Here is a 25,603-nt window from a genome sequence, read left to right as displayed (position 1 = left end):
GCTAGCAACTGCTACCCCCACATGCGGAAAACAACATTCTGGATGATGCTCGAATAGCTGATTCAGCCCACATCTCTGGAATCTCCGGGATGGATGGTCCTCCTTTCAAAGGCCCAGGGGAAGAATTCCCCTCCGCTTTCCGGGAATTCTCAGGGTTTCTGGCTCGGATTGCCGCTGCCGCTGCCACCACGCACCGCGGCTCTGAGTCATCTGCGTGGCGAGCGAAGCCGTGGGAATGAATGTGCGAGACCCTCGCGGGAGTCGGCGCTAGCGCCGGGCGGGCTGCGGGAGGGCAGGGAGGCGCGCGCCCGAAGGCGCGTGACCGCTGAGTGGGGGGGCGGAAGGTGGGTGGGTGGAAGGGTGGGGAAGCGAGTCTGCACGAGGAGCCAGCCCCGGAGCCCAGACAGGCGAGCCGCACGGCCCCGGCGCGGAGCGGCGGCTCGGACCTGCTGCGCCCCGCGCAGCCCCAGGTAAGCGGTGCGTGCTGAGGGTGCAGAGCCGCGCTCCAAGTTGGGCTGTGCGAGCCTGGCCGCGAGCGTGGGTGCGTGGGTGTGCGGGGCTGCCCGGAGCTAAGTTGGAGGAGCCTCGGGGACTCCTGGAAGAGTTGGCCCTGGGCACCCCGGCGGGGAGCCTGGGAAGCCGCGGCCCCTGGGCGGGACCGAGCCGAGCTGGGCAGGGCTGGGGGACCGAGGGAAACCCACGCCGCGCCGCGCCGCTGGGGAGCGAAGCCGGGCCGAGTTGCCTGCTAGCCGCGGCTCCCGCTGGGGCTCCAAGTAGCCCTACCCTCCTGGACCTACAGCCCGCGGCCATCCGTCGGCAAAGGGGCTCCAGTTAGTCGAGGGCAGCCGGGCTCCTGCCGCCTCCCTACTTGGCCATTTGGAGAAGGTAACGAAAGCGAGCCGAGTAATGTGGGGTCTCGCTTGCCGGTTACGTAAGAGCGTGGAAAGTGGGGGCTAGTGACTCCAGGGTCCCCGGCCCCGCGGGCCTCCTGTCCCTGGGCATCTAGAGACGGCGGCGAATAAGCAGGACTGATCCCTAGCCAGGCCCTAAAGGGGCGCGGGGCGATTGGAGAAAGTGGCGGGGTCCGTGCCCCCCGGGCGTCGGGACTGCTCTGCCGCTTCCTGGTCTCCGGGGCAGGGCGAGGGGTGCCTCGGGCGCTGCGCCCCACTTGGGGCTGCGGGAAAGACCGTGGGCTGGTGCAGCCCCCGCGGCCCCGCCCGTCCACGTGCAGACAGGTGTTTGCTGGCTCAGCTCGCCCTCCCTCGGCCACTGCGCGGGTGACGGCGACAGAGCGAGCGGGCCGGAGGGCCCCGCCCGGGGAGGGTGACAGGCCGGACAACTTGGCAGCCCGCCGGCCCGGCCCCGGGTCCTGCCTATCGGTGAGTGCGTGCGCTTTGGAGTCGGCTCTGCGAGGAGAGATAAGACTCGTGCGCTGGGGGAGGGCGGCAGCTGCCCGGGACGCTCCGCCTGGCCACCTGGGGCTGCAGTTAATGCTGCACAGGACCTAGGGAGAGGGGACGCCGCTTGCGAGGTTTTCGAGGCTAGTCTGGGATGACCGGAATCAGAATAACTGGCCTTTTATCTAGCGCTTTAAAGTTTCTCCGGTGCTTTATCGCCAGGATCTCATTTATCTCCATTTTGCAGATGAGAGAAAGCTCTGACTCTCGTAGTGTAGAGATATGCTATTGATTCGTCTTGAAGTCTATGACCCTGGGCAAATCACATAGCCCCTTACTCGGCCTCAGTTTCTCTCCTGTACAAAGGGGTTAATCAGCATAATGTTATTGTGAAGATCCAGTGAGATGATAGGTGTAGGGTTCCTTGCAAACCTTAAAGAGTTATAGAAATTCATTATTAAAATGAAGGGATTGGACGTGATGACCTGAGGAGTCCTTTCCCATTCCGAATCCATGCCCTTAACCCCATGACTTGCCCTTGGCTTGCAATTCTTAAATGAGGGTGGGAGTGGGGGAGGGGTGCGGTCGAGGCAAGGGAGGATTTGAACCCAAGGTCTTCCTGGTGCCAAGTTCAGGAGTTAGGCTGTCACGCCGTGAAAAGCCAGTTCATGCCGTCCTTTGCCAAGGCGCTGGGCACGGCACCCTGGAGCTTGCCTCCTTGTAACCTTGTTTGGCAGGCGACCTCGCATTCTGCAGAAGGAATAAATACGGTTCCTGGGATCCTGCGAGCGGGGGAGAGGAGTGCTCCTCCGGATTCTGAAATTGGCAATTATGGATGTTGCTCAGTCCTAAATTTGGGAAGGAGAGGAGGCTCCTTGCTTCCTTTCTTCTGAAGGGTTTTTTTTTTTTTCCTTTTGGGTGGGTGGGGGGACCCAAATGTGCATTTGCAGATTGGCACCACACCCTTGGGACCAGAGCAGTCTTTCTTGGCGTGATCTGGAAAGGCTATTTGCAAAGGAAGGGGGAGGAGTTACGGAAAGAGCTCACAGTTCTGAAAAACACCCGAGTTGGGGTCCATTTGTCAAGGACAGGCAATTTCAGGCCATAGCTGCTCCTGGCTAAAGTAGATTGAGAAACTCGGGCTTTTGGACACTTTCTGTTCTTTTCTCCCAGATCTTGCCAGTGGGGTTCATTTGCCTCTGGACAGTTTACTTGTTGCGCTCTCTCTCTCTCTCTCTCTCTCTCTCTCTCTCTCTCTCTCACACACACACACACACACACACACACACTCACAAGTATACATACATATATATATTCCCCCCCCCCCCCATTGGTTACTGGCAGATACACACATACATACACACACGTGTGTGTATACTTTTTTTTTTCATTTCGTGGGACTGGTTGCTGGCAGATATACACACATATAGGTGTGTGTGTGTGTGTATGTATAAATATATATATATATACATATGTGTATATATGTATATTATATATATATATATATATACACACACACACACACAAAGTGTGTGTGTGTGTGTATGTATAAATATATATATATATACATATGTGTATATATGTATATTATATATATATATATATATATACACACACACACACACAAAATATGTATATAAAAGTGTGTGTGTACACACATTTTTTTTTTTTTAATTTCCTGGGACTGGTTGCTGGCAGACACACACAATATACCCACTCATCCACATATATATATATGTATATATAATTTTTTTTCATTTCCTGAGACCCAGTTTTCCCCTCCTACTTTTTGAGAACATCTCTAATCCCTCATTAACAAATTCACTTGGAAGTGGGGAAAAAACAACAACATTCTTTTCACCATTACTCTCTTCACCTCCTTTAAAACAATTTTTGGGCTATTTTCCCCTCTAAACAAACCCAAATGAAGTGAATAAAGAAGAAGACAATCTAAAGGCAAAAAAGTTACAAAATTAAGTGAAAAAGGGATTGTGAACCTTTATGGGTTTTGCTGTCACTTATTGATAGGAGTGGTGATGAAGGAGTGGGGGGGAGGGTCCTTGGTGTTGATAGTTCTAAGAATTTCAGTGCCCCTCCCGCATCACTACCCTACACATTAATACCCTACAAAGTACATTTCTTAGTGCCTTTCCACTCTGATGTTACCGTTTCGAAGTTTCCAAAAGAACCTTTGTAAAAGTAGATTGGAACTTGAACTCCGTGGAAACTATGACATGCTGATGAGGTTCCCAGATCTTCCCAAAATGCAATTTTAAGCCGCAACATATTGGCAGCAGGGACCTGAGTTCTGAGTGTGGGGAGCACGGGAAGATTAAGAGTACTAACACAATAATAATAAGTTGTGGGGTAGCTAGGTGGCACAGTGGATAGAACACCAGCTCTGAAGTCAGGAGGAGCTGAGTTCAAATCTTACCTCAGTCACTTAACCCCAATTGCCTCAGTAAAAATAATAATAAATTGCTGCTTTTATAGAGCATTTTAAGGTTGACTAAGTGTTTTACAAATATTAATTTATTTCATCCCCACAAGAATTCTGGGAGCTAGATTGCCATCATCTCTATTTTGTCTTTCATTTGTTAAATTGATGCCATGGACAAATCCACGGGGTTTTTCTTGGCAAAGATACTGGAGTGGTTCAGATGAGGAAGTGAGGCAAACAGGTAAAATGATTTTCCCAGTAGTAAGTATCTGAAGCCAAATTTAAACTCAATTCCAGGCCCAAGACTCTAGTTACTACACTTAACTAAGAAGAAGGGAAGAACTGCATACGTGGGTTAAATTTTCATGCTAGGGGCATGCGAGGTAGTACAGTGGATAGAGCACTGGTCTTAGAGTCAGGAGAACCTGACTTCAAATCCAACCTCAAATGCTTAGTAAATGTTAGCTGTGTGACCTCGGGTCTCTTAACCCTGATTGCCTGAAAGAAAAAAAAAAGGAAAGAAAAAGAATTTACGTGTAAGAAAGGAACAGTTTTGCATATATTAATAAAAAGAAGGGAGTGGTGATTGGCACAGTGTAGGGCAGTGGTGAGCAAGCTGGATTTGGAGAGAGTAGACTGGGTTCACATTGTAGGCAAATCACCTGCCCTCCTCCTGCTGTTCTTAGCTATAACGTGAGATTGAACAAAATGAGTTTTTGAGCTCTCTTCAAACTCTAAATGTCTTGTGATTTTTAGACTTCATCTTCCCACCCCACTCCCTTTTGGCTTTGTTTAATTTGGTGAATTCCTGTCTAGCTTTCTCAGGGAACCTAGCACCTAGGCGATGAGGTAGGGTAGCGTGTTGGGTAGCGTCTTCTGGCACGAGCTGGGTGGTCCTGGATAGAGCCCTTTTATGACTCAGATTGCTCCTTTCTGAATCTCCTCTCTCATCCCCCGCATGTAGAATTTCTCTGTAACATCTGTCACATACATTGATTGCCTTCTCCTACTCACCCAACCCTTTTCTCCCTTTTCTGGACTGTTGCAGTAGCCTTCTGCTTGGGCTCCCTGCCTTATGGCTCTTCCTATTCACAATCATCCTCCACATGGCTGTCAGTGCTTTTCCTAAAATACAGTTCTGACTGAGGGCAGGTAGGTCACCATACCGGATAGTGTGCCAGGCCTGGAATCAGGAAGACTCATATTTCTGAGTTCAAATCTGGCCTCAGATACTTCCTAGCTGTGTGATCCTGGGCAAGTCACCTAATTCTGTTTACCTCAGTTTTCTTATCTGCAAATGAGCTGGGGAAGGAAATGGCAAAATACTCTCCCCCAAATGGGGTCATGAAGAGTTGAATAACACTTATTGATCAAGCAACAATAAATAAGTCTGATCATATGACTTCCTGTCCTATCCATTCCCTCCTCCAAATTCAGTAAATTTCAGGCTCCCTATTACTTCTAAGATCAGATATAAAAACTTCTGTTTTGTATTGAAAGCCTGTCAAAATCTGGACTCTTCCTATTTTTCCAATCTTGTTGTTGTTGTTGTTGTTGCTATTGAGGCAATCAAAGGTTAAGTGACTAGCCCAGGGTCACTGGTGCATGTCTGAGACTGGAGTCTATGCTCTATCCACTGTACCAACTAGCTGTCTGCTTTCCCCAGTCTTTTATTACCTTATTGCCCTTCACAGTACTGCCATCTTGGTCCATTTGTTTTAAATTCTATGTCTCTATGACTTTCTCGACCCCAAAATGCTTTCACATCTAAACACTGACCCTTATACTCCCTGACTTCCTTTAAGATGAACCTGTTCTTAGTGATTTAAGTAGGGAAAGAGAAGGAAAAATAAAAGGAATACACTAATGTAGAAAGGAGAGAGAAGGGAGTGGACTTTGCTGTTTGCAATTTATCTAAGTATACAAGAAGAACAAATTAAGGACAATAGTGTAAAGAAAACTGGCAAAGACTGAAGAACTCTGATGAACACAAAGACCGACTGTGTTTTGGGAGAGCTTAGGATGAAGCCTGTTACCAGCCTCTGGACAGAGGAGCTACATTCGGCCAGAAGGAGACTTGGCCAACGGGGGAGCTTGTTTTGCTAGACTGCTTATCTATTACCAAAAGTTTTGTTTCCTTTTGGTAGGTTGTTGGGAGGTTAAGAAGTAGTGATTCCAAATAAAAGGCTATAGAAACTGTTTTGGTTTGTTTTTTAAATAGATGCAAGAGAACAGAAGGAAGTTGAGAAACAGACAGCGACAGACAGGGTAATTTATCATATACTTTATTCTTTCTATTTATTTATTTTTTGCTGAGGCAATTGGGGTTAAGTGACTTGCCCAGGATCAGAAGCTAGGAAATGTTTAAGTGTCTGAGGTCAGATTTGAACCTGGGACCTCCTGACTTCAGGGCTGGTGCTCTATCCACTGCATCAACTAGCTGCCCCTATTATATACTTTAAAAAAGCAAGTAGCATGACTGAGAGATTCGAGCCTTCACATACAACTTCTGGGTCCTGCTGTGTATTTGGAAATGTTCTCCTTCACTCACTCTCCTTTTTTTTTTTTTTTTTTTTTTTTTGGGGGGGGGAGATGTTTAAGTTCAGAATAAAAATGTCAAATGAAAAAAGACAGTTTAAAGAAGACAGAAGCCTTTCCCAGTCCCTGGAGCTGCCAGGGCCTTTCTTTAAAGGCTTCCTTCCATCTATCTCTTATGTACTGATTTATGTCTATGTTGTCTTACCCCATTAAAGGCTGGGCTCTTTTGCATTTTGTTTTAGTTTTCCCAGAGCTTAGCCCAGTGAGTAGCACAGAGTAGACACTTTATAATTGCTTGTGGATTAGTTGGTTATAAATCATTCCCATTGTATCTCTCTTGGGGCTCTTATAGAAGAATAAATGAAATACTATATGTAAGGCCCTTTGTAGATTTTCAAGCACTTTATACATATTTTTATTTATTTATTGCTTCAGACAAGTTGTAAGAGTATCTTGAAAAGATGAGAAGTATCATCATCATTAGAATATTATCTACTGCTACTGTTATTACTACCATTACTGTAGCCTACTATTTTCGTTACTGATCTTGCTATTATTATTATTATTATTATTATTAATACGTGAGCAGCCAAGTGTGCCAAGAATTGTTTATTTATATGTCCAAGGATACTACTTATTAATGATGCCGTTGCAAGATATAGAGTATAATAAAGCCAGTCCTCAAGGGTTTGGACAAATGTCAGTGAGCTTTAACAAGGGTTATAAAACTCCTTCTACATGTTAAGTACTCCCTAAATTTGAATTAGAGTGAAGCTGACTATGGAGACTGGACTCTGAGTGAGTTTTGTGGGATCAAATTGCTTAGATTCTTTGGCCTAGTGCCCCTCTTGGCCCTGCGACATGATTTGCTGGGAAACTTCCTTTGGCTCAGCCAAGAGCACGGGTTGGGACGGACTTGCCCAGGCAGAACAAGTTACCTTTCTTGGCTCCTGGCTTTGTTTATTTTTGTTACTTGATGGAAAGAAAGCAGAGTGCTTTTCTAGAGGTCTCATGATCTAGAGGAAATACATCTTCATTCTAATTAGGTGAATGATGAATCTCCTGAAATGTATTTGAATCCACGCTCTTCTAAAGTTATAACTGTGTAAAACGTGACAGTTGGTTCTAGTCCAATAGAAATATGCTGTGCTCATTCAAATAATGGGAACACTTTAGGGGATTCATCATCTCTGTTATATGGGACTTATATGTAACACCGGACATAAAGGCAGAATTCTTCGAATAGCTACCTATTTTTAACATTCATTAACATTTCAAAAATTCCACATTCTCTCCCTCCTGCCCATTCATTATCACTTATGCATGTGAAATTATGCAAAACATTTCCATATTAGCTGTGTTGCAGAAACAAAACAAAAAGCAAGCAAAATAAAAAGTAAAAAAAAAAAAAAAATAGAGTAGAAAAATATGCTTCAATTTGTACATAGAGTTCATCGGTTCTCTCTCCAGAGGGAATTCTCACAGATCATTTCCTTGATCAGAGTAGCTAAGTGTTTCGCTGATGACCATCTGTCGTATAATATGACTGTTTTCCTGGTTTTGCTCACTTCACTTTGGATCAGTTCGTGTAAGTTCTAAATTTTTCTGAAAGCATTCTACTCATTATTTCTTAGAGCACAATAATATTCCAGCAGTCGTATACCCCAACTTGTTCAACCATTCCCCAACCGATGGACATGATGAGCATCTCCTCGATTTTCAGTTCTTTAGTACCACCAAAAGAGCCGCTATAAATATTTGTGTTACGAGTAAATCCTTTTTCTTTGCTCTCTTTGGGGTACAAGCCTAGTAGTGCTATTGCTGAGTCAAAAAGGATATGCACGGTTTTATAACCCTTTGAGCATCGTTACAAATTGTTCTCCAGAAAGGGTGGACCAATTCACAACTTCACCAACATGGCATTAACGTCCCCTTTTTTCCTTCATTCATGAAGGCAGAATTCTTGCAATTGATTGTCCTCTTTGGAGATTAAATCTCTGGAGAAATACCTAGTATGACTTGAGACTTCGCATTGAACCAAGAAAATTCCTGTGGGATAGGACCCAGCATTTCTGGATTAGTGACAGATCACATTATTTGGATGGTCTAGAGAGAGAAAAAAAGTTCCTAGCCTCTGAAAAGTGCTCAGTGGTAAATATTTTATAAGACAGTGAATCACAACTAATTTTGTTTATAGAATTTCTTAATGTTCTTTGAGAAATTTTAAGATACCCTGGAGGATTGCAAAATCAAAGTTGGGAGTTCTGGGCCAGAATTTTCTTCAGAAAAGGAAAACTAGGGCCATTAAGGAAAGACCTGCCATTATTGTGGGGTTTGGCAAAACTGTGAAAAGAGGCTGAATTTGCTTTTTTTTTTTTTTAAAGAAATACAAAACCTTACACCCCATTAAAAAAAAAAAAAAACATAAACAAACACCAGCTTACATCTAAGTAATGCTTTTGTCTTTTGACTTAAATATTAACTTAAAACCAGAGTTGGTTCATCATGAAGGGCTTATTTATTTATTTATTTATTTTGGGTAAGATAAAGCAGCATACTTAAATATTTTGCCTTAGCCTCTATTTGAATGTATTTTATGAGTTGGGGGCAATAGACAGAATATGCAAATTATTCAAGTTCTGTAATTCTCTTCTCTCTTTTTAATTCGAGGCTGTTGGAATCACACAGCTAGTAAGGGTTAAATGTCTGAGGTCAGATTTGAATTGAGGTCCTCCTTGACTTTAGGGCCAGTGCCCTAGGTTCTGTAATTCTTTTACAAAATTTTTATAAATATAGCACTCACAACAGATACTAATTAAAGTAGTTAAAATTTGATTTACCTCTTAAAATCTATATTGTTACATTAAATAGAAAAATAATATTATAAAATTCATTTTAAAAAGAAGAAATAAATCTGATCAGACTCTTCTCCTGTATCTTTGAGTCTGTTTTATTATCAGTGAAATTAGGATAGAAAACCTTTCCCTTTTCCACCAAAGTAGCCTTCATATTTTAGGTTGGCTAGAAGATGGCTTTGGGTTCTTAGAACTTAGTGGATTTCAGGGGGGTTTTCTTTATATCTGAAGAAATGAGCTCTTACTACACTTTTAGAGTGGATGACTGAGCTAGATAGACAGGCTTCACTTGTGACTCCTTTGATTTGAGGCTCAAACTCACTCTGATTGGAGGAATCCATCACCAAAGTAGCCCCACGTTGGGAGGTGGTGACTGCTTTGAACATGGCAAGCCCTGAAGCTCATCTGCTTAGTTGCCCAGGGAAGAAAATTATTAAGAGGATGTAGTAGCCCAGCCAATGAGGTCTCTCATGGATGGAGTCCTGAAGGAATCTCTGCTTTGCCCACACCACAGGGTGGTCATGAGGAACAACTGAGATCACAAAGGTAAAGCCATTTGGAAATAATGTAGGTGAAAGATGGGGATGCTTTCATCGTGATGTTGAATTTTTAGTTTGTGTTGGAGAGCACAAAGGATGTCTTTCTTGGACAGAGTGGGAATGGGTACCCGGCAGGAGAGGAAAAAGAAAACTGGAAGGAGGTGGAGGGAACAGGCACAAAATGTTAGCTCTATTGGGTTCAGTCAGTCTAGAAGCATTTATTAAACACCTACTAGGTCCCAATAGAAGGGGATACAAAGAAAAACAAATGACAGTGTTTACCCCCATGAACTCCCAGTGTAATAGGGAGACAACGTAAGCAACAACTCCTTACAAACAAGATACTTACATAGGAAAAATTGGAGATAATGAGTAGAGGGAAGACACTAGACTGAAGGGCAATTGGGAAAGAAGATGTGGTTTTAGTTGGATATGAAGAAAGCCCTGGAAAGTGGGAGATATAGAGATAAGGAGAGAGAGCATTCCAGGCATGGGGGACAAACAGAAAAATGCCCAGAGTTGAAATGGAGAAGCTTGTGCCAGATCAACAGTGCCACTTTTTTGCATTTTTGCCTATGTTGGGGGAGGAGGATGTTCAGGATGTAAAAGCCTGGATGGAAAAGGGAGGTTGTGAAAGACTTTTGAGTGCTAATTAGAGGACTTTATATTTGATCCTTGAGTTAATAGGGAGCCACTGGAGTTTGAGCATGTGTCTAACTGTTTAGTATTTTAAGGCTCTGTTATTTAGTGTAGATAATTCCTTCATTTTTGCAGATTTACCCTTCCACTTTTAATTTACTCTGAATTTATGAGCAAGGGTAGCTAGGTGGCACAGTGGCACTGGATTCAGAGTCAGGAAGACTAGTCTCCAAATCTGGCCTCAGACACCAGGGCAAGTCACTTATCCCTGTTTGCCTCAGTTTCCTCATCTGTAAAAAGAGCTGGAGAAGGAAATAGAAAACCACTCCAATGTCCCTGCCAAGAAAACCCCAAACAAGATCATGACGAGTCAGACACTATTTAGCAACAACAGTTTATTGCCAAAGTCCTCTGTACAAGCTCACCTCTGCAATGAGGGCAGAGGTGTGGGATTAGAACTTGCCACCCTCTATGGCTCCCAGCTTCCCAGGGTCACCTTTTTCTGGCCTGAAGGTTGGGGCTAGTGGATCTTGCTGCTGTGTCATTCCTTCCCTCCCCACTCAGAGTAAGAGGCTCATGATGTGGACTTTTTCTCCCACTTGGGGTCCATTCCCCGAGCTTTCCTTGTCTCTCTGAAGTGCCTCACTGGTTTATGCTGGGATCCCCTGGAACGATAGCAGCAGGATGCAGGAAAGCCCCTTCACGATCAGGTTACAGCTGCTTTTCTCTGTCACTCTCCTGCATGAATGGCGTGTCCCGACTCAACTCCTCAGCATCTTCCTTAGGCACTACGTCCTTCGGGAAGCCTGGCCATTAGACTGGGAGTTCTACGAGGACAGGGACACTTTTTGCCTTTGTATCCTCATTACTGCAGAATTACCGTTCAGTCATTTTCCAGTTGTGTCTGACTTTCTGTGACCCCATTTGGGGTTTTCTTGGCAAAGATACTGGAGTGGTTGGCCATTTCCTTCTCCAGCTCATTTTACAGATGAGGAAACTGAGGCAGACTTGTCCAGGGTCACACAGCCAATAAGTGTCTGAGGCTGGATTTGATAAGTCTTCCTGCCTGCAGCCCCGGGCACTTGATGCACTGTGGTACCATCCAGCTGCACAGTGGCTGTGTTTTGATTGGCTGACTGACTGATCTTCTTACTTGTTAATTTCATCTCCTTAAATTATCTTGTATCTGCTCATTTGTTTATAACTTATAACAACTTGTTGAAACAGATTATCTTCTCAAGGGCAGCAACTTTGTTCTTTTTCATCCTCATAAACCCAGTGCCCAGCTCCATGTCTTGGATATAAGTGTTTTACTAAATGCTTTTTGAACTGAATTATTGGGAAAACGAAACCAGTCATCTTTCACCAAAGTAAAACCTGATATGGGAACGGAGCCCAAGATCTGGAAAAAACCTATTTCCCAGAGCAGAGATTGACTTTTTTTTTTTTTTTTTATTTTCCTCCTTCTCTGTGGCAGTCAGGTAAAACCCAAGATTAACCCTTCTGTGCTACGGACCTTATATAGTTTTCATTCATTCACTGATCGCTTATTAAACCCCTTCTGTTGGTGTTTGTTAAATACTGGGTATACAAAGGTTAAAAAACCAAAATGATTCCTGCCCTCAAAGAATTCATCTTCTCCTAGGAAGAAACAGCACGTATGCAGACAAATACAAAGTAAAAACAAAGTAATCCGGGGGGGAAGAGGGGAGGAAGGGCACCAGAATGGGACATGGTGACATGGAGGAGAGGAGCAAGCACTGAGGTGGTGGTTAGTTGGTGGCCGTCCTTCGTTCTTGAAGAGAGTCAATGGGATGTTACTCTGTGGGGGTCGAGTGTGTCCCACTGTGGCTGGTGGGACCAATACGAGTTTGGAATGATCTGCCACGGGTCAGGCACAAACAGTCCCTGTGAACATTTGGGGTGAAGATGTCTCTAAATTGGCACACTCGCATTTCCTGTGAGCTGTTGCAATTCTGTCTCTCTCACAGAGACAAAGACAAAGACACAGAGACAAAGAAACCACTTTCTTTGATGTAGTTGTGCCATGTTTGGGCTCTCTCCTATGTGCCAGTGTCTCCTATGTCACGTAATCAATTCTAGAGTCCTTCTATCACTTCTTCTGACTACCACGTGAGCATCTTCCTTAAGTGAGTTCTCTATAAAATAGTCTTTTGGGCAAATATACATCTGGCATTCAAACAACATGGCCAGCCCTCCAGAACTGTGCTCTTTGCAGTAGGGTTTACATGCTTGGCAGTTCAGTTCCAGAAAGGACCTCAGTGTTTGGTACCTCACTCTGCCAGGTGATCTTCCGAATCTTCCTGAAACAATTCAAATGGAAGCGATTCGGTTTCTGGCTTACGCTGGTCTACTGTTCAAGTTTCACGGGCAAACAACAATGAAGTTGGCACAATGACTTTGTAGACCTTCGATTTGGTGGTCAGCCTCTCCCACACTTTCCTTCAGAGCCTCCTAAACACTGAGCTAACTGTGGCAGCGTGTGCATCTCTGGAAAGTACACCATCAAGATAAGCCATCTTATTTTCAACATTCAAAATTTCTCCATCTGCTATGATTGATGGCTCCAGGTATACGGTGCATTGCTGGCTGGTGGAGAATTTCTGTTTTCTTGGTGTTGTCAGGCCAGAAAGAGCATGAGCAGCAAAGAATCAATTTGTACTTTATTGCGACTCATCTTGGGGAGCTGCATTGAGGAAACAATCATCTGGGAACAAAAAGTTGTGCCCCATCTCTCCCTTTGCTTTAGTCTTGGCTTAAAGCCTTTTCAAGTTAAATAATTTCCCATCAGTGTGGCAGATGTCCTTGATGCTGTTTTCATTCTCGTTGAAGGGTCTGGGATTGGGAAAGTGAGAGAGCATCAGCCATTATTCAGAATTTGGGCAAGCATGTTGTCATGAAATTGCCCTCTGGGCACCCACATTTTGCCATAATTTTCCCCATGCCCTCAGAAGCCTTGGTCAGATTGATGAGCTTTATATGTAGATCTCTGTTCTGCTTCTGGCACTTCTTTGGAAGCATCAGGTAGCACACACCATTCGACCATTCCTTGGCCTGTTCCGAAGCTGCACTAGCTCTTGGGTAGATGACCATCTTCCAGGTGCAGGATCAGCCTCTTAAGGAAGACTCTGACAAGAATCTTGCCAGCAATGATTAAGAGATATTCCAGGGCAGCTAGGTGGCGCAGTGGATAGAGCACCAGCCCTGAAGTCACAAGGACTTGAGTTTAAATATGACCTCAGACACTTAATACTTCCTAGCTATATGACCCTGGGCAAGTCACTTACCACCACCAATTGCTTCAGGAGAGAGAGAGACAGACAGACAGACAGAGACAGACAAACCTCCCCCACCTGTGATTGTCAGAGTACAACCTATTCCCTTTATCTTTATAGCCTTCCTCTTATCAGAAAATTTCTTCTAGCTTTTGATGAACAGGATTTCCCACCCTATAAATATGACTTGAATAGAATAGCATCAGGTGCTTTGTCATACAAGGGGAGCCTAATGGAATTCCAAGCCTCTTCTTCATTCGGAAGTTGGACTAGAGAGGGATTGACTTCCATTTTAGGAATACGGTCACCGGCATCAAACATTGACTGCGGATGCTCTGCTGAGAACACAATGGAAGTGTTCAGCTCATCTCTCCAGGATCAATGTGGTTTCATCAGCACTGAGTAGCGGAGGTGTACCACAGGTTTTAACCCATAAATACCCTTCAGGGCGTCATAAAAGCACTTCGGATTGTTACCGTCAGCATAAAACCAAATTTTATCTGTTTTCTTACTGAGCCAAGAGGCCTGCATCTGTTTAAGGTTTGCTTTTCACATTACTTTTTCTAACAAGGTGCCTTTGTGTGTGTGTGTGAAGGGGGGCACACACCTTAATATCTATGGCCCATTACATGTTTGAATGTTGTTTCCACTCCAGAGAGGAAGCTCCCAAGAACACAGCGTGCCAGCCAGCCATCACAGATGGTGATTGACCACATCTTGTGCTTGAGGCAGCTGCCAGAGGACACTTTGGAGGCTCCATATTTTTCAGTCATTGGAGGTTGGAGCTCACAGAGAGAACAAGTTTGAGCACTGAGCGGGAGGAGGTACTTAGGGTCTTCTCTGACCAAAAACCACACAAATAATTGAGGGCAGAGGGGGGGGGTCAGGTTGAATCTTGTCTGAGGAATCTAAATTCCTTAGCATCTAGTTCCGTGGAAAGTCAAAAGTTTAGAGTTGGTAGACGCTTTAGAGATCCCTTTGTCAAACTCAGAGAAGCAAACTGAGGCCCCGGAAAAGCACCACTCTAGGTATTTGATGAATGTTCATTACATTTCATTAAATGGAACTAGCAATCTGAGAAATAACAATGATGCTGAGCCAGCTTCCTACTCTTTTGGAGGCGAGATAATTTAGTTTAATGTAACAAATGTTTGTTGTTCAGTTATTTTTCAGTTGTGCCCAAATCTTTGTGACCACATTTGGGTCTTTCTTAACAAAGAAACTGGATGATTTGCCATTTCCTTCTGCATTTCACTTTACAGATGAGGAAACTGAGGCAAATTGGATTAAGTGACTTTCCTAGGATCACACAGCTAAGAAGTGTCTGAGGACAGATTTGAACTCTGTTCCTCCAGGCCCAGCTCTCTATCCACTCTGCCACCTACTCTTGTCGTTTGTATTGTTTGCTATCTATCCATAAAAATGATTGAAGATTCTTTGAAATGATAGAATAGGGACATCTTTCTGATCATAAATATCAAGTTAGGCATAATGCTGAGAGATAGATGTATGCAATCCAAAGGTGGGTAATGAAAGGATAGCACAGAGACTGCACTGGAGAGATTTCCTAGAGGTGGTGAGATTTTGTTTTACAAATGATGTTCTCAGATTGTAAGCTTCTTGAGGGCAAGAGCTTGAGGGCTTCTTTCCGTATCTCCAGGGCTTAGCACAGTGTCTGGTACATAGCAAGCACTTCATAAATGTTTGATAGCTGATTGATCGGTCGATACCAAGTTCTGCAACATTGTAGGGTCTCTTGGTAGAGATACACGGTCATTCAAAAACATTTGACCCGAGAATTCACTCAGGGAAAAAACCAAGTGGGCAAAGGATATCTGTTATTGAAATTATGATGTGCCGTTAAAGGGACAACTTAATGGACTAGTCCATCAGTGAGATAAAGACAGAGATAGAGAGATAGAGACAGACAGAGAGATAGAGATACATAGACAAAGTATTTGTGTGACAACATTTATTGTTAAGTAAATATGAAATAACCTGAATAGGGAAGTGATATTGGGAGATCAGGGAAGGCTTTAGGGAGGAATTGATATCTCAACAGGGAAGACCTAAGGATTCCGAGACGTAATGATGAGGAGGGAATGCATTTGAAAGTTGGGGAACAGCTTGTATAAATGAGAAAAAGGTGGGAGATGGAACATTGTGTTCAGGAAGCAGCTGTTAGACCACTTTGGATGGAATATAGAGTGTGTCTGACATGTAATAGCAATGTAGTATGACCCCAGTCAAATTTTTAACCCTGTCTGCCTCAGGTTCCTCATCTGTAAGCCAGAGAAGGAAATGGCAGATCACTCCAGTATGTCTGCAAGAAAATCCCAGTTAGGGTTGGAGGGTCAGACAGCACTGAATGGCAAAAAGCGTTGGGATCTTGAGTCTGCTAGAACTGCTGATTCACAGAGAACAGCGTTATTGAGGGTGCATCTCCAGTCAGAGAAAATAAATGACTGAAGAAGCTATGTTTTTTGAACCCCAGCTGCTAGAAAACAAGAGACAAAAGACTCAATTATCTATCTGAATAGGATGGTGGTTTCTGTGTCTCTCCTTGTTTCCAGAGGAGAACTGGAAATTTCACATTTGTTAGTTGATTTTACTGCCACATCCCAAGAAGGGAGGATGGCTTCATCTTATCAGACAGGAAACTGAGGTAAAGCAAGAGGTGAAGTAGTGCTGAGAGCCCCCGATGGGGAGGCAGAGGCTCTGGGCTCTGCTCCTAGCTCTGGCTCTGTCTTGCTGTATGAGCTTAATTTGGTCCTTCAACCCAACCTCAGGACTCAGTTTCCCTTTCTGTAAATGACAATATTATTAGATTAGAGCATTTCTAAATTTTCTTCCAATCAAAATAGTTCCACCTCCCTGAATATGCTGCCTTCTGCCTCAGTGTCTTTATTTGCCTGGGCATTTGCCTCCCTTCTTTCCTCCAGCTGAATTGCCTTAAAACTCAATTTTGGGGTTGGAGAAGAAGTTTTATAAGGCCTGATCTCCCCCAGTTGGTAATGACCTTCATCCTCTGAGGTCACAAATACACTTATCATCTAATATTATCTATTACAGTTTTTTCTCATTTTTGATAAAGAAACTGAAACGCAAGGAAATGAATCGACATGCCCAAGGTCATCCCGCTATTAAGTGTCTGAGGTGTAGGATTTGAATTTAATCTAACCCCGGGTCCAGCATTCTCTCCTCTGTACCACTTGAGCTGCTTGATTTTGTAAATATAGTGGAACATTATGATGGGATGTACTTTCACTTTCACTTTTCAGTGAAACCAAGAATTGATGAATTGATGCAGAGGGAAGTAAGCAGAACTGGGAGAGCGATTTATGCAATAATACCCACGACAACAGCAATAACAGCAGCAACAGAGACAAAGAGCTTGAAAGGATTCAAGCATTCTGCTCAATTCAGTGTCCAAATGCAGTTCCAGAGGATGAATAATGGAACCTGCTTCCCACTTCCAGACAGACAGGTGATGGATTCAGGGCTCAGACTAAGACAGATTTGGGGGGAGGACGCGACTGATGGGAACACAATCAATAAAACTGGATACCGAACCAGGCTATCTGTCAGAGGATCAATACTGGATGATGGTCAACGCCTGAGATCAGGAGCTGTCTTTTGCCTTTTTTTTGTATCCTAAGCACTTAGCATAGTGCCTGGCCTGGAGTGAGCACTTAATAAATATTTATTGACTAATTGAAACTCCCGGAGCAAAGCCCCTGTTAGTGCAAAGAAGCTTTTCCTTCCAGGTCCCAGAATTAAAAGTAGCTAGACAAGCAGAAACAGAGTTGGGTCAATGACATTGATGTTTATTCTAGGAGGGCACAATCCTAGATTTTCCCCTACAGGTCATTAGAGTGTTTGAAGTAAGTAGGTCAAGCTTAGACCCAGAGCCCAGAGAGCAGTTTTGTCAGAACTTGAAGTCCTGGAGAGGATTGGAAAATAAAAGGAAGAAATTGGGGGTGGAGGGAGAAAAGGAAATGATTCTCTTGAAATCCCTTAAGTACCCAGCATGGTCCTTTAAGCATGTTGTTTCTTGGGTCATCCTTTAAACTTAAATCAGGTTGGAATGAGCAAGCAGCAAATACTCTCTAACAGGTTTATCTGGAATTAATTAACTCCCAGCCCTGGGAAAAGAGACGCTTTGGGTGCTACAAACCCTGCCTCCCGCTGCCTCGATTCCTGGAAATGACTCCAGTAGGGCTCAAAGTGTGCCAACTGGTTTGTCAGTGGAAGCCTCAGATGGTCTTCTGCAGCCTTAACCTTTGCTAGTTCAAAACAGGAGGCAGGAGCTCAGCTGGAGGGGAACCGGCCTGTCACAGAACAGTCCCCTTCAGCTGCTTGGAAAGTACTTAGATCCCTGATGGGCCTTGGTGGGCCCCCCACGTGGGGAGTTATGGACAGGAACTGATTGGACTTACCTCTAAGCACCCGGGCTAAGATCAGAAGTGAGTTTTTTGTTTTGTTGTTTTAATTTTAATTTGTTTGCTGCAGCTGTTACATCACAGGCTGGGAAGCTTTCTCTCAGTACCTGGCTGCTTGCACTGGATCTTTTGGGATGGGAATGAGGTGGGGTTGATTTTAATGGAATATTCAAGGCTATCTGATAAGAATCATTTTTTTTTCCTTTTACACTTAATAGCTTTTTTTTCCCCTAATTACATGTAAAGGTAGTTTTTACCATTCAATTTCATAAGATTTTGAATTCCAAATTTTTCTCCCTCTCTCTCTCTTCCTTCCCCTCCCCATTAAGACAGCAAACAATCCGAAATAGGTTATACGTGTACAATCATGTTAAACATTTCCCCACGTTAGTCATGTTGTAAAAGAAGAAACAGAATAAAGGGGGGAAATCACGAGAAAGGAAAAAACAAACAACAAAACAAAAGTGAAAATAATAAGCTTCGATCTGCATTCAGATTCCAAAGTTCTTTCTCTGGAGGTAGAAAACATCTTTCATCATGAGTGTTTTGGAATTGTCTTGGATCATTGTATCGCTGAGGAGAGTTAAGTCTATCATAGCTGATCATCATAAAATATTGCCGTTTCAGTGTACAGTGATCTCCTGGTTCTGCTCACTTCCCTCGGCGTCAGTTCATGTAAGTCTTTCCAGGCTTTTCTGAAATCTACCTGCTCATCATTTCTAAATAGAACAATAGTATCGATAGGAGCGGTTCTGTAGCCCTTTAGGACTGAGATGGCTGAATATGTTTGTGATAATTTTAAATTAAAATTAAAACCAAAAAAAGCTCATTTCTGATGTTAGCCCTGGCACTTAGAGGTAAGTCCACTCAGCTCCGGTCCGTAACCCCCTACACCACGTGGGGGACCCACCAAGGCCCATCAGGGATCTAAATATTTTCTAAGCAGCTGAAAGGGACTGTTCTGTGACAGGCCGGTTCCCCTCCAGCTGAGCTCCTGCCTCCTCTCTTGAACTAGTAAAGGTTAAGGCTGCAGAAGACCATCTGAGGCTTCCACCGACAAACCAGCTGGCACTCTTTGAGCCCTACTGGAGTCATTTCCAGGAATCGAGGCAGCGGGAGGCAGAGCTTTGTAGCACACAGATTTCTCAATTCAACAAGAATTTATCAAGTTCTTATTTAGTGCTAATAAGCATTAAATGCTGAGGATATACATACAAGCAAAAGGAAAGGTAGCTCTTGCCCTCCAGTAGCTTCCACTGTCATGCATTTTCTGTAACATCTTATTGTTAGCATGTTCTGCCATAAATAGCCATGTGGGAACTGTGGGAACTGTGTGGAAGGCTAACTTGCTACCCTCTATAAACTCATAAATGTCTGCTTACCAAAGAATGTCCCTTCTTTCTTCCTCTGGTCTTTAAATATTCTTGCCTCTTTCTCCTTCCTCCATCTCCATTCCATTTCAGCAGGAGGCATTATATTTAGGGTATATATTTTATATGCTCTCTCTCAATGCACTATATTTTATGATGAGTTAGATACTGTTAAATTATATATGATATATGTATATAAAATACACACACACACACACACACAGAAAGAGAAGTAAAAAGGGGATGGGAAAAGGAGAATGAAGGCTGGTGGTATTAGGAGCTGCAATTTCTGATCACAAACTGTACTCTGGTTTCCTCTGTCTTATCATAACTTATCCTTTCCTCCAGTGAACCTTGACCTGACTACAAAGTCCAAGATAGATTACTGGCCTGGGATTGCCCCTGGGTTAGATATTCCATTAAAAAGGAAAAAAGAGCTTGTTTAACAGCGCTTCCGGGCTTCTTGAAGTGGGTCCCCCAGTCTCTTTAGACGGCAGAGACAGTGTTTTTGCTTTACTTTGTAAACACAGTGCCTTGAACATAGTAGGCGGTTAATAAATGCTTGTCGGGTTGATTGATTGCTCATTGCTCTGCCCACTGAGCTCCAAGTCAGTGTTACTAAGGAGTAACTGGGGTGTAGCCAGGCCAGTATGAGGCCTGTAGCTGTGCATATGTAATCTGTCCAGTTCAGCACAGTTTTAAAAAAACAAAAAAACAAACAATCATCAAACAAACAAAGGAGAACCCCCTGGAAAAAGCCTTGTAGGTGGATAATGGGAAAAGTATTCAAGAAAAAAACAAGGCGATGGCAGGAAATGGCCCCCAGATCAAGTGTTAGGACCTTCCCACCAGGACTCAGCGGTGTCAGGATGTGTGATTGGCCACTTTCAAGGGAGATCTATAGATGAAAGTTCTCTGGGTGAGAAGGGAAGAGAGGGGTTTTTGTGTGACCTGGTGCTGTTGTATGGCAGAGGGGGAGGAGCAGTGTTGTTTTGTCCCCTCCACAGCTGTGGAATCTCCTTTCAAAGCTCTCACACAAGGACAAAAGCCAATGTAGACAATGGAAAAGGAATTTCTGGGAAGATTGGCCGTGAAGAGGCTCTCTTACAGTGAGAGGAGAATTCAGGGGGGACTTCAGTATAAATTATTGTGATATATATATGCCCATTGTAACTACTTAATGATTTTCTGTTGGAATGAACTGTGTTGTTATTGTGTTAAATAGTTTAAAACCCCAATACGAATCATACTTTAGCTTTTCTATAACATTATATGATTATTTTAGTTCATGAAAGCATTTATCTACTCACAGAGGTCCCAAGAAGTTTACCCAAGATAACCCAGGATTCGAACTCCGATCCTGGGACTTTTCTGTGACTCCACATTCCATGCTACTTCCCCTTGCACTGTATATATGTAATGGACTTTGCAAACTCAAAATTATCATATGAGCATCAGTGGTTCATTGTCATTGAGAATGAGGATAGAGAATCAGGGGCCCTGGAAAATTCACAGATTGTATAATTGGCTCCTGAATAAATCCAGGTAATGTTAAGGAAAAAATAATAACAATAAACACTAGCTAACATTTATATATAAATTACTATACTCCAGACACTGTGCTGAGGAATTTGCAATTCCTATCTTATCTGATCCTCACAACAACCTGGTGGTGTTAATTAACTGTATTTTACAGATAAGGAAACTGAGGCAGTCGCAAGCACCTAGGAAGTATCTGAGGCTGTACTTCAGACAGCAAACCAGGGCCTGCAAACCAGCCTCCATTCTCAGCCGGTGCCTTTTCAGTCTAGTTTCCAACAGGCCAGCTGTTGCTTTTTTGCAGCAAGTTTCACAGATGCTTCGGTAACAGTAAGTTTGGAGCTTGCTTGGAACAGCAGAATGGTGGTCAACTTGATATAGATTATCAGCAATTGGATATAGATTACACATGTGCAATCATGCAAACATTTCCATATTATTCAGGTTGCAAAATTAAACACAGACTAAGGAGAATAAATCTCTCAGGGCCTGTGTTCAGAGTGTCCCTCTGCAGGAAGTTCCCATCCTGTGGGCAATTGATTCAGCTATAAAATGGAAGGCTGGGATTAGCTGGTCCCTTCTGGGCTAACCTATGAGCCTATTGGACAAGCGGTGGCTGTTGCCTCTTGCGCATCCTTTTTTGGCCCGTCCTCCATTTTTACCAGTGAATGGTAGCTAGATGCATAGTGAATAAAGAGCCAGGACTGGAACTGGGAAGATTCATTTTCTTGAGCTCAAATTTGGCCCCAGACACATACTAGCCGGGTGACTTTGGACAACTCACTTACCTCCGTTTGCCTCAGTTTCCTTATCTGTAAAATGAGTTAGACAAGAAATGGCAAATCATTCCAGTATCTTTTCCAAGAAAATCTCAAATGGGATCATAGAGAGTCAGGAATAGCTGAAAAATACTGACCACTGCCACCAGTAAGTGAATGTAGACACGGAAAGGACATAAAACTGAAGGGAGACAGTTTTCCTGTATTTCAGCTCCTTTGCTAAAAGCCTGGCTTGGGGAGGATGCTGCAGTATTTCTTCTAGATCATCTGTGGATTGCGGTGACCCCGTCCTCCCTTTTGCCTTTGATTAGCACAAGCTGGCGGGGTCTAGGGAACAAGAGGTCATCCCAGTAGTGCCATCCCTCCTGGGAAGGATTGTACCAGACACCAACAATTGAGAAGAGGTCTGTGTTTGGAAGGCGGTGAAAAAGCCAGTCATCCTTTCCGGAGAATTATGTTCTGGTTAATTGGATTTCTTAGTTTAATCCCCTCTCTGCCAGCCCCCTCTACCTCATCCTGTACCCCCCTTCTCTGCTCCAGCCTGCTTTGACCACATTTTGTGTAGCCTTACAATTATCTGTGAATTTGTTTTCTCCTTCCAGCCGGAGGTAAAAGTTCAGCGGGCAGGGTATTTCTCTTTGTAGCCCTCCGAAGGCCTAACACAATGCCTGGCACAGAAGTAGCAGTTTATTCCCAGCTCTCCCGCCTCCACCTGTCTAGCTGCCAAACTGATATTCCTAAAACCCACATCTAACGATTTCACAAATATATCTCTCTTTCCAACTAAAAAAAAATGCTCAGCGGCTTCCAGTTGCCTTATAGAAACCTTGGCTTCCTTTGAAGTGAAGTTCAGATGTCAGGAGCCCTTTCCTATCCCTTCTTCCCCACCCTGACTCCCTTCCCACCCCCCATCTTTATCAGCACTCTCTCTTACTTGAAATTTACTTTGCTTTTATTTTGTATTTGTTCCTTTGTGAACATTTTGTTTCCCTTTGGCAGAATATAAGCTCCTTGAGGGTAGGTACTTTTTTGGGGGATGGGTGGGATGGAGCAATGGGAGGATAGCCCCATTATGTAGCCAAAATGCTTTCCCCAAAGTACACATACATATGTGTGTATATATACACACATACATATGGATATATTTAAGGAGGCAAGTTGGATATCTGGATGAAAGTTGGCAGGGCTCTGTTAACAAAGCATCGGGAAAGCTGTTTTGGAGAGGCGGGGATGGGATTGGAGGTGAGGCTGTGGGACAGAGTTCTGGGCCTGGAAGGCCCTTGGCTGGCCTTATGACCTGGGGAAGCTGCCTTACTTTTTCAGCTTGAGTTTCCTGTCAGATAAGGTTAATCCTACCTATCTGTACTAACAGGTGTGTTGAGATGAAATGATGGGCGTGAAAGAGTTGTGGTAACCCTGTCCAACCATTGTGATGGCGTGGTCTAAATGAGAGATAAATAGAAGGATCTCAGAAACTGATCCAGAGCCAGAAGACAACATTTCACCTGGGGTGTAACTCTGATGTCATTTCCCTCCTTTCTAAACTTCTATTTCCTCAGCCATCAGAGGACACTGACAATCCCTGTACTGTCTGTTCTGGTTGTGAAGAGTACTCTGATCAAAATATCAAAATATTAAGATGCTGCCCAGAAGTAGTGAGTTCCAATGAGTCCCTTTTATCGTTCACCTCCCCTGTCCTTTGGATAAAGGCTTCTCCCTCCCAAAATGGGAAAAGATAAAAGGTAGTGATTTACCCAAAATTACATAGTTAGAATTTGCACTCAGAGCCCTCTCTTACTAATTGAGTGGCCCTGAACTCTCGAGGCTCGCTACTGCTCCCTCCACAATAAGATCCTAGAGAAGCCATCCCCAGTCATGATACTAAGAGCTGCTAGGGACCCATGTGCTGCTGGTGTACACCTGTCGCCGATAGTTCTTGCCACCGTTGGATATAAAGAAGGTTGTTTTGACTGTTAAGAGACCATAGTCATACATGTTTTTTAAATCCTCAACATCATTATTTTATTTTTTTCTCAATTACATATAAACAAAAAATTTTAATGTTTTAAAAAAATCTGTTTCCTTTTCGCACCTTCCCTCTCCTCTTCCCACCTTAAGAAAACAAGAACTTTGATATAGATTACACATGTGCAATCGTGCAAGCATTTCCATATTACTCAGGTTGCAAAACTAAACACCGACTAAAAACAACCCAAGAATAATAATAAAGTTTTTTTTTTTTTTTTAAAGAGGTATATTTCAATCTGCATTCAAACTCCATCACTTCTTTTCTGAAGGTAGATAGGTTTTTTCCTATTCTTCTAATTTTTTTCTGGAATCATTGTATTACTGAGAATAGTTAAGTTCACAAAAAATCATCATACAATATCGATGACATCATGTACAATGTTCTCTTGGTTCTGCTCATTTCATCCCGCATCAGTTCCTTTAAGTCTTCATTTATGCCTTTATCCAGGAACTTGTCATTTCTTATAGCACAATAGCATTACATCATAATCACACACTATAACTTCTTCAACCACTCACCAGACGATGGCCATCCTCTCAATTTCCAATTCTTTGACACCATAAAAAAGCTGCTATAGACATTTTTATACATATAGGTCTTTTTCCTTTTCTTTTGATCTCTTAAGGAGTACAGACCTAGAAGAGATATTGCTGGGCCAAAGGTTCTGAACCCTTTGGGCATAGTTTCAAATTGTTCTCCAGAATGATTGGAGAAGTTCACCACTCCACCACCGGTGCATTAGTGTCTCTATTTTTCAAATCCCCTCCATCATTTATCATTTTCCTTATCTGTCATATTAGCAAATCTGATAGTTTTGAGGGGGTGGGGTACCTCAGAATTGTTTTAATTTGCATTTCTCTAATCGGTAGTGATTTAGAGAATTTTCTCATATGACTGTAGATTAGCTTTGATTTCTTCTTCTAAAAATTGACTATCTTTTGACTATTCATCAATTGGGAAATGACTCATTCTTATGAATTTGACAGTGTTCTCTATATATTTGAGAAATGAGGCATTTATCAGAGAAACTTGCTGTAAAACTCCCTCCCCCCTCCCAGTTTCCTGCTTTTCTTCTAATCTTGGCTGTATCAGTTTTGTTTGTGCAAGACTTTTAAATTTGATGTATTCAAAATTATCCATTTTACATCCTGTAATGCTCTCTATCTTTTGTTTAGACCGTGGGCATATTGAAAGTGGGAGCAACAGATGCATTTTGGTTTATTACATATTTCCTTCTGGAATCAGGATCCCTATCCTCATTCTGTTTCCTGGGAGATAATACCAGGGACTAGCCAAGAAATACAAAGGGCTTCTTGATTGTGATATTTATTCCTTTTCAGTCTATTCTCTATTTGTTGTTCAGTCGTTTCAGTCCCGTTCACCTCTTCACAACCCCATTTGGGATTTTCTTGGCAGAGATACTGGAGTGGTTGGCCATCTCCTTCTCCAAGTCATTTTACAGATGAGGAAACTGAGGCAAACAGGGTTAAGTGACTTGTCACATAGCTAGTGAGTGTCTGAGACCAGATCTGAACTCACAAAGATGAATTTTTCCTAATTCCAGGTCTGGTGCTCCATGCTCTGTGACACCATCGCACTGCCCTTTTTCTGTTCTATATACAGCTGTCAAACTGGTACAGGACAGATGGATAAGCACAGATCTGATTGTATCTTTGACTGTTCAGGAATCCTTAGAGGTTCCCCGAGGATAAAATAGAAACTCCGTTAGACTGACATTAT

The 25,603-nt window shown here is 43.2% G+C and overlaps 1 protein-coding gene across 5 annotated transcripts in view; it reads left to right on the top strand.

The window, feature by feature from the left end:
- The first annotated feature begins 326 nt into the window (after positions 1-326).
- IL34 (interleukin 34) overlaps positions 327-25,603 on the top strand; it is a 62,821-nt gene continuing 37,544 nt past the window's right edge. For 2 of the 5 annotated variants that reach the window (XM_051974617.1, XM_051974615.1), the window contains exon 1: positions 327-470. The gene's annotated coding sequence lies outside the window, so the exon portion shown is untranslated. Of the gene's footprint in view, positions 471-687; positions 886-14,355; positions 14,529-16,985; positions 17,192-25,603 lie in introns of those variants that run through there. The other 3 variants (XM_051974619.1, XM_051974616.1, XM_051974620.1) reach the window with 3 other exon arrangements.

Source organism: Antechinus flavipes, chromosome 2 (assembly GCF_016432865.1).
Source record: "Antechinus flavipes isolate AdamAnt ecotype Samford, QLD, Australia chromosome 2, AdamAnt_v2, whole genome shotgun sequence".
NCBI classification, from domain to species: Eukaryota; Metazoa; Chordata; class Mammalia; order Dasyuromorphia; family Dasyuridae; genus Antechinus; species Antechinus flavipes.
This window is presented reverse-complemented; position numbering and strand designations above follow the sequence as displayed.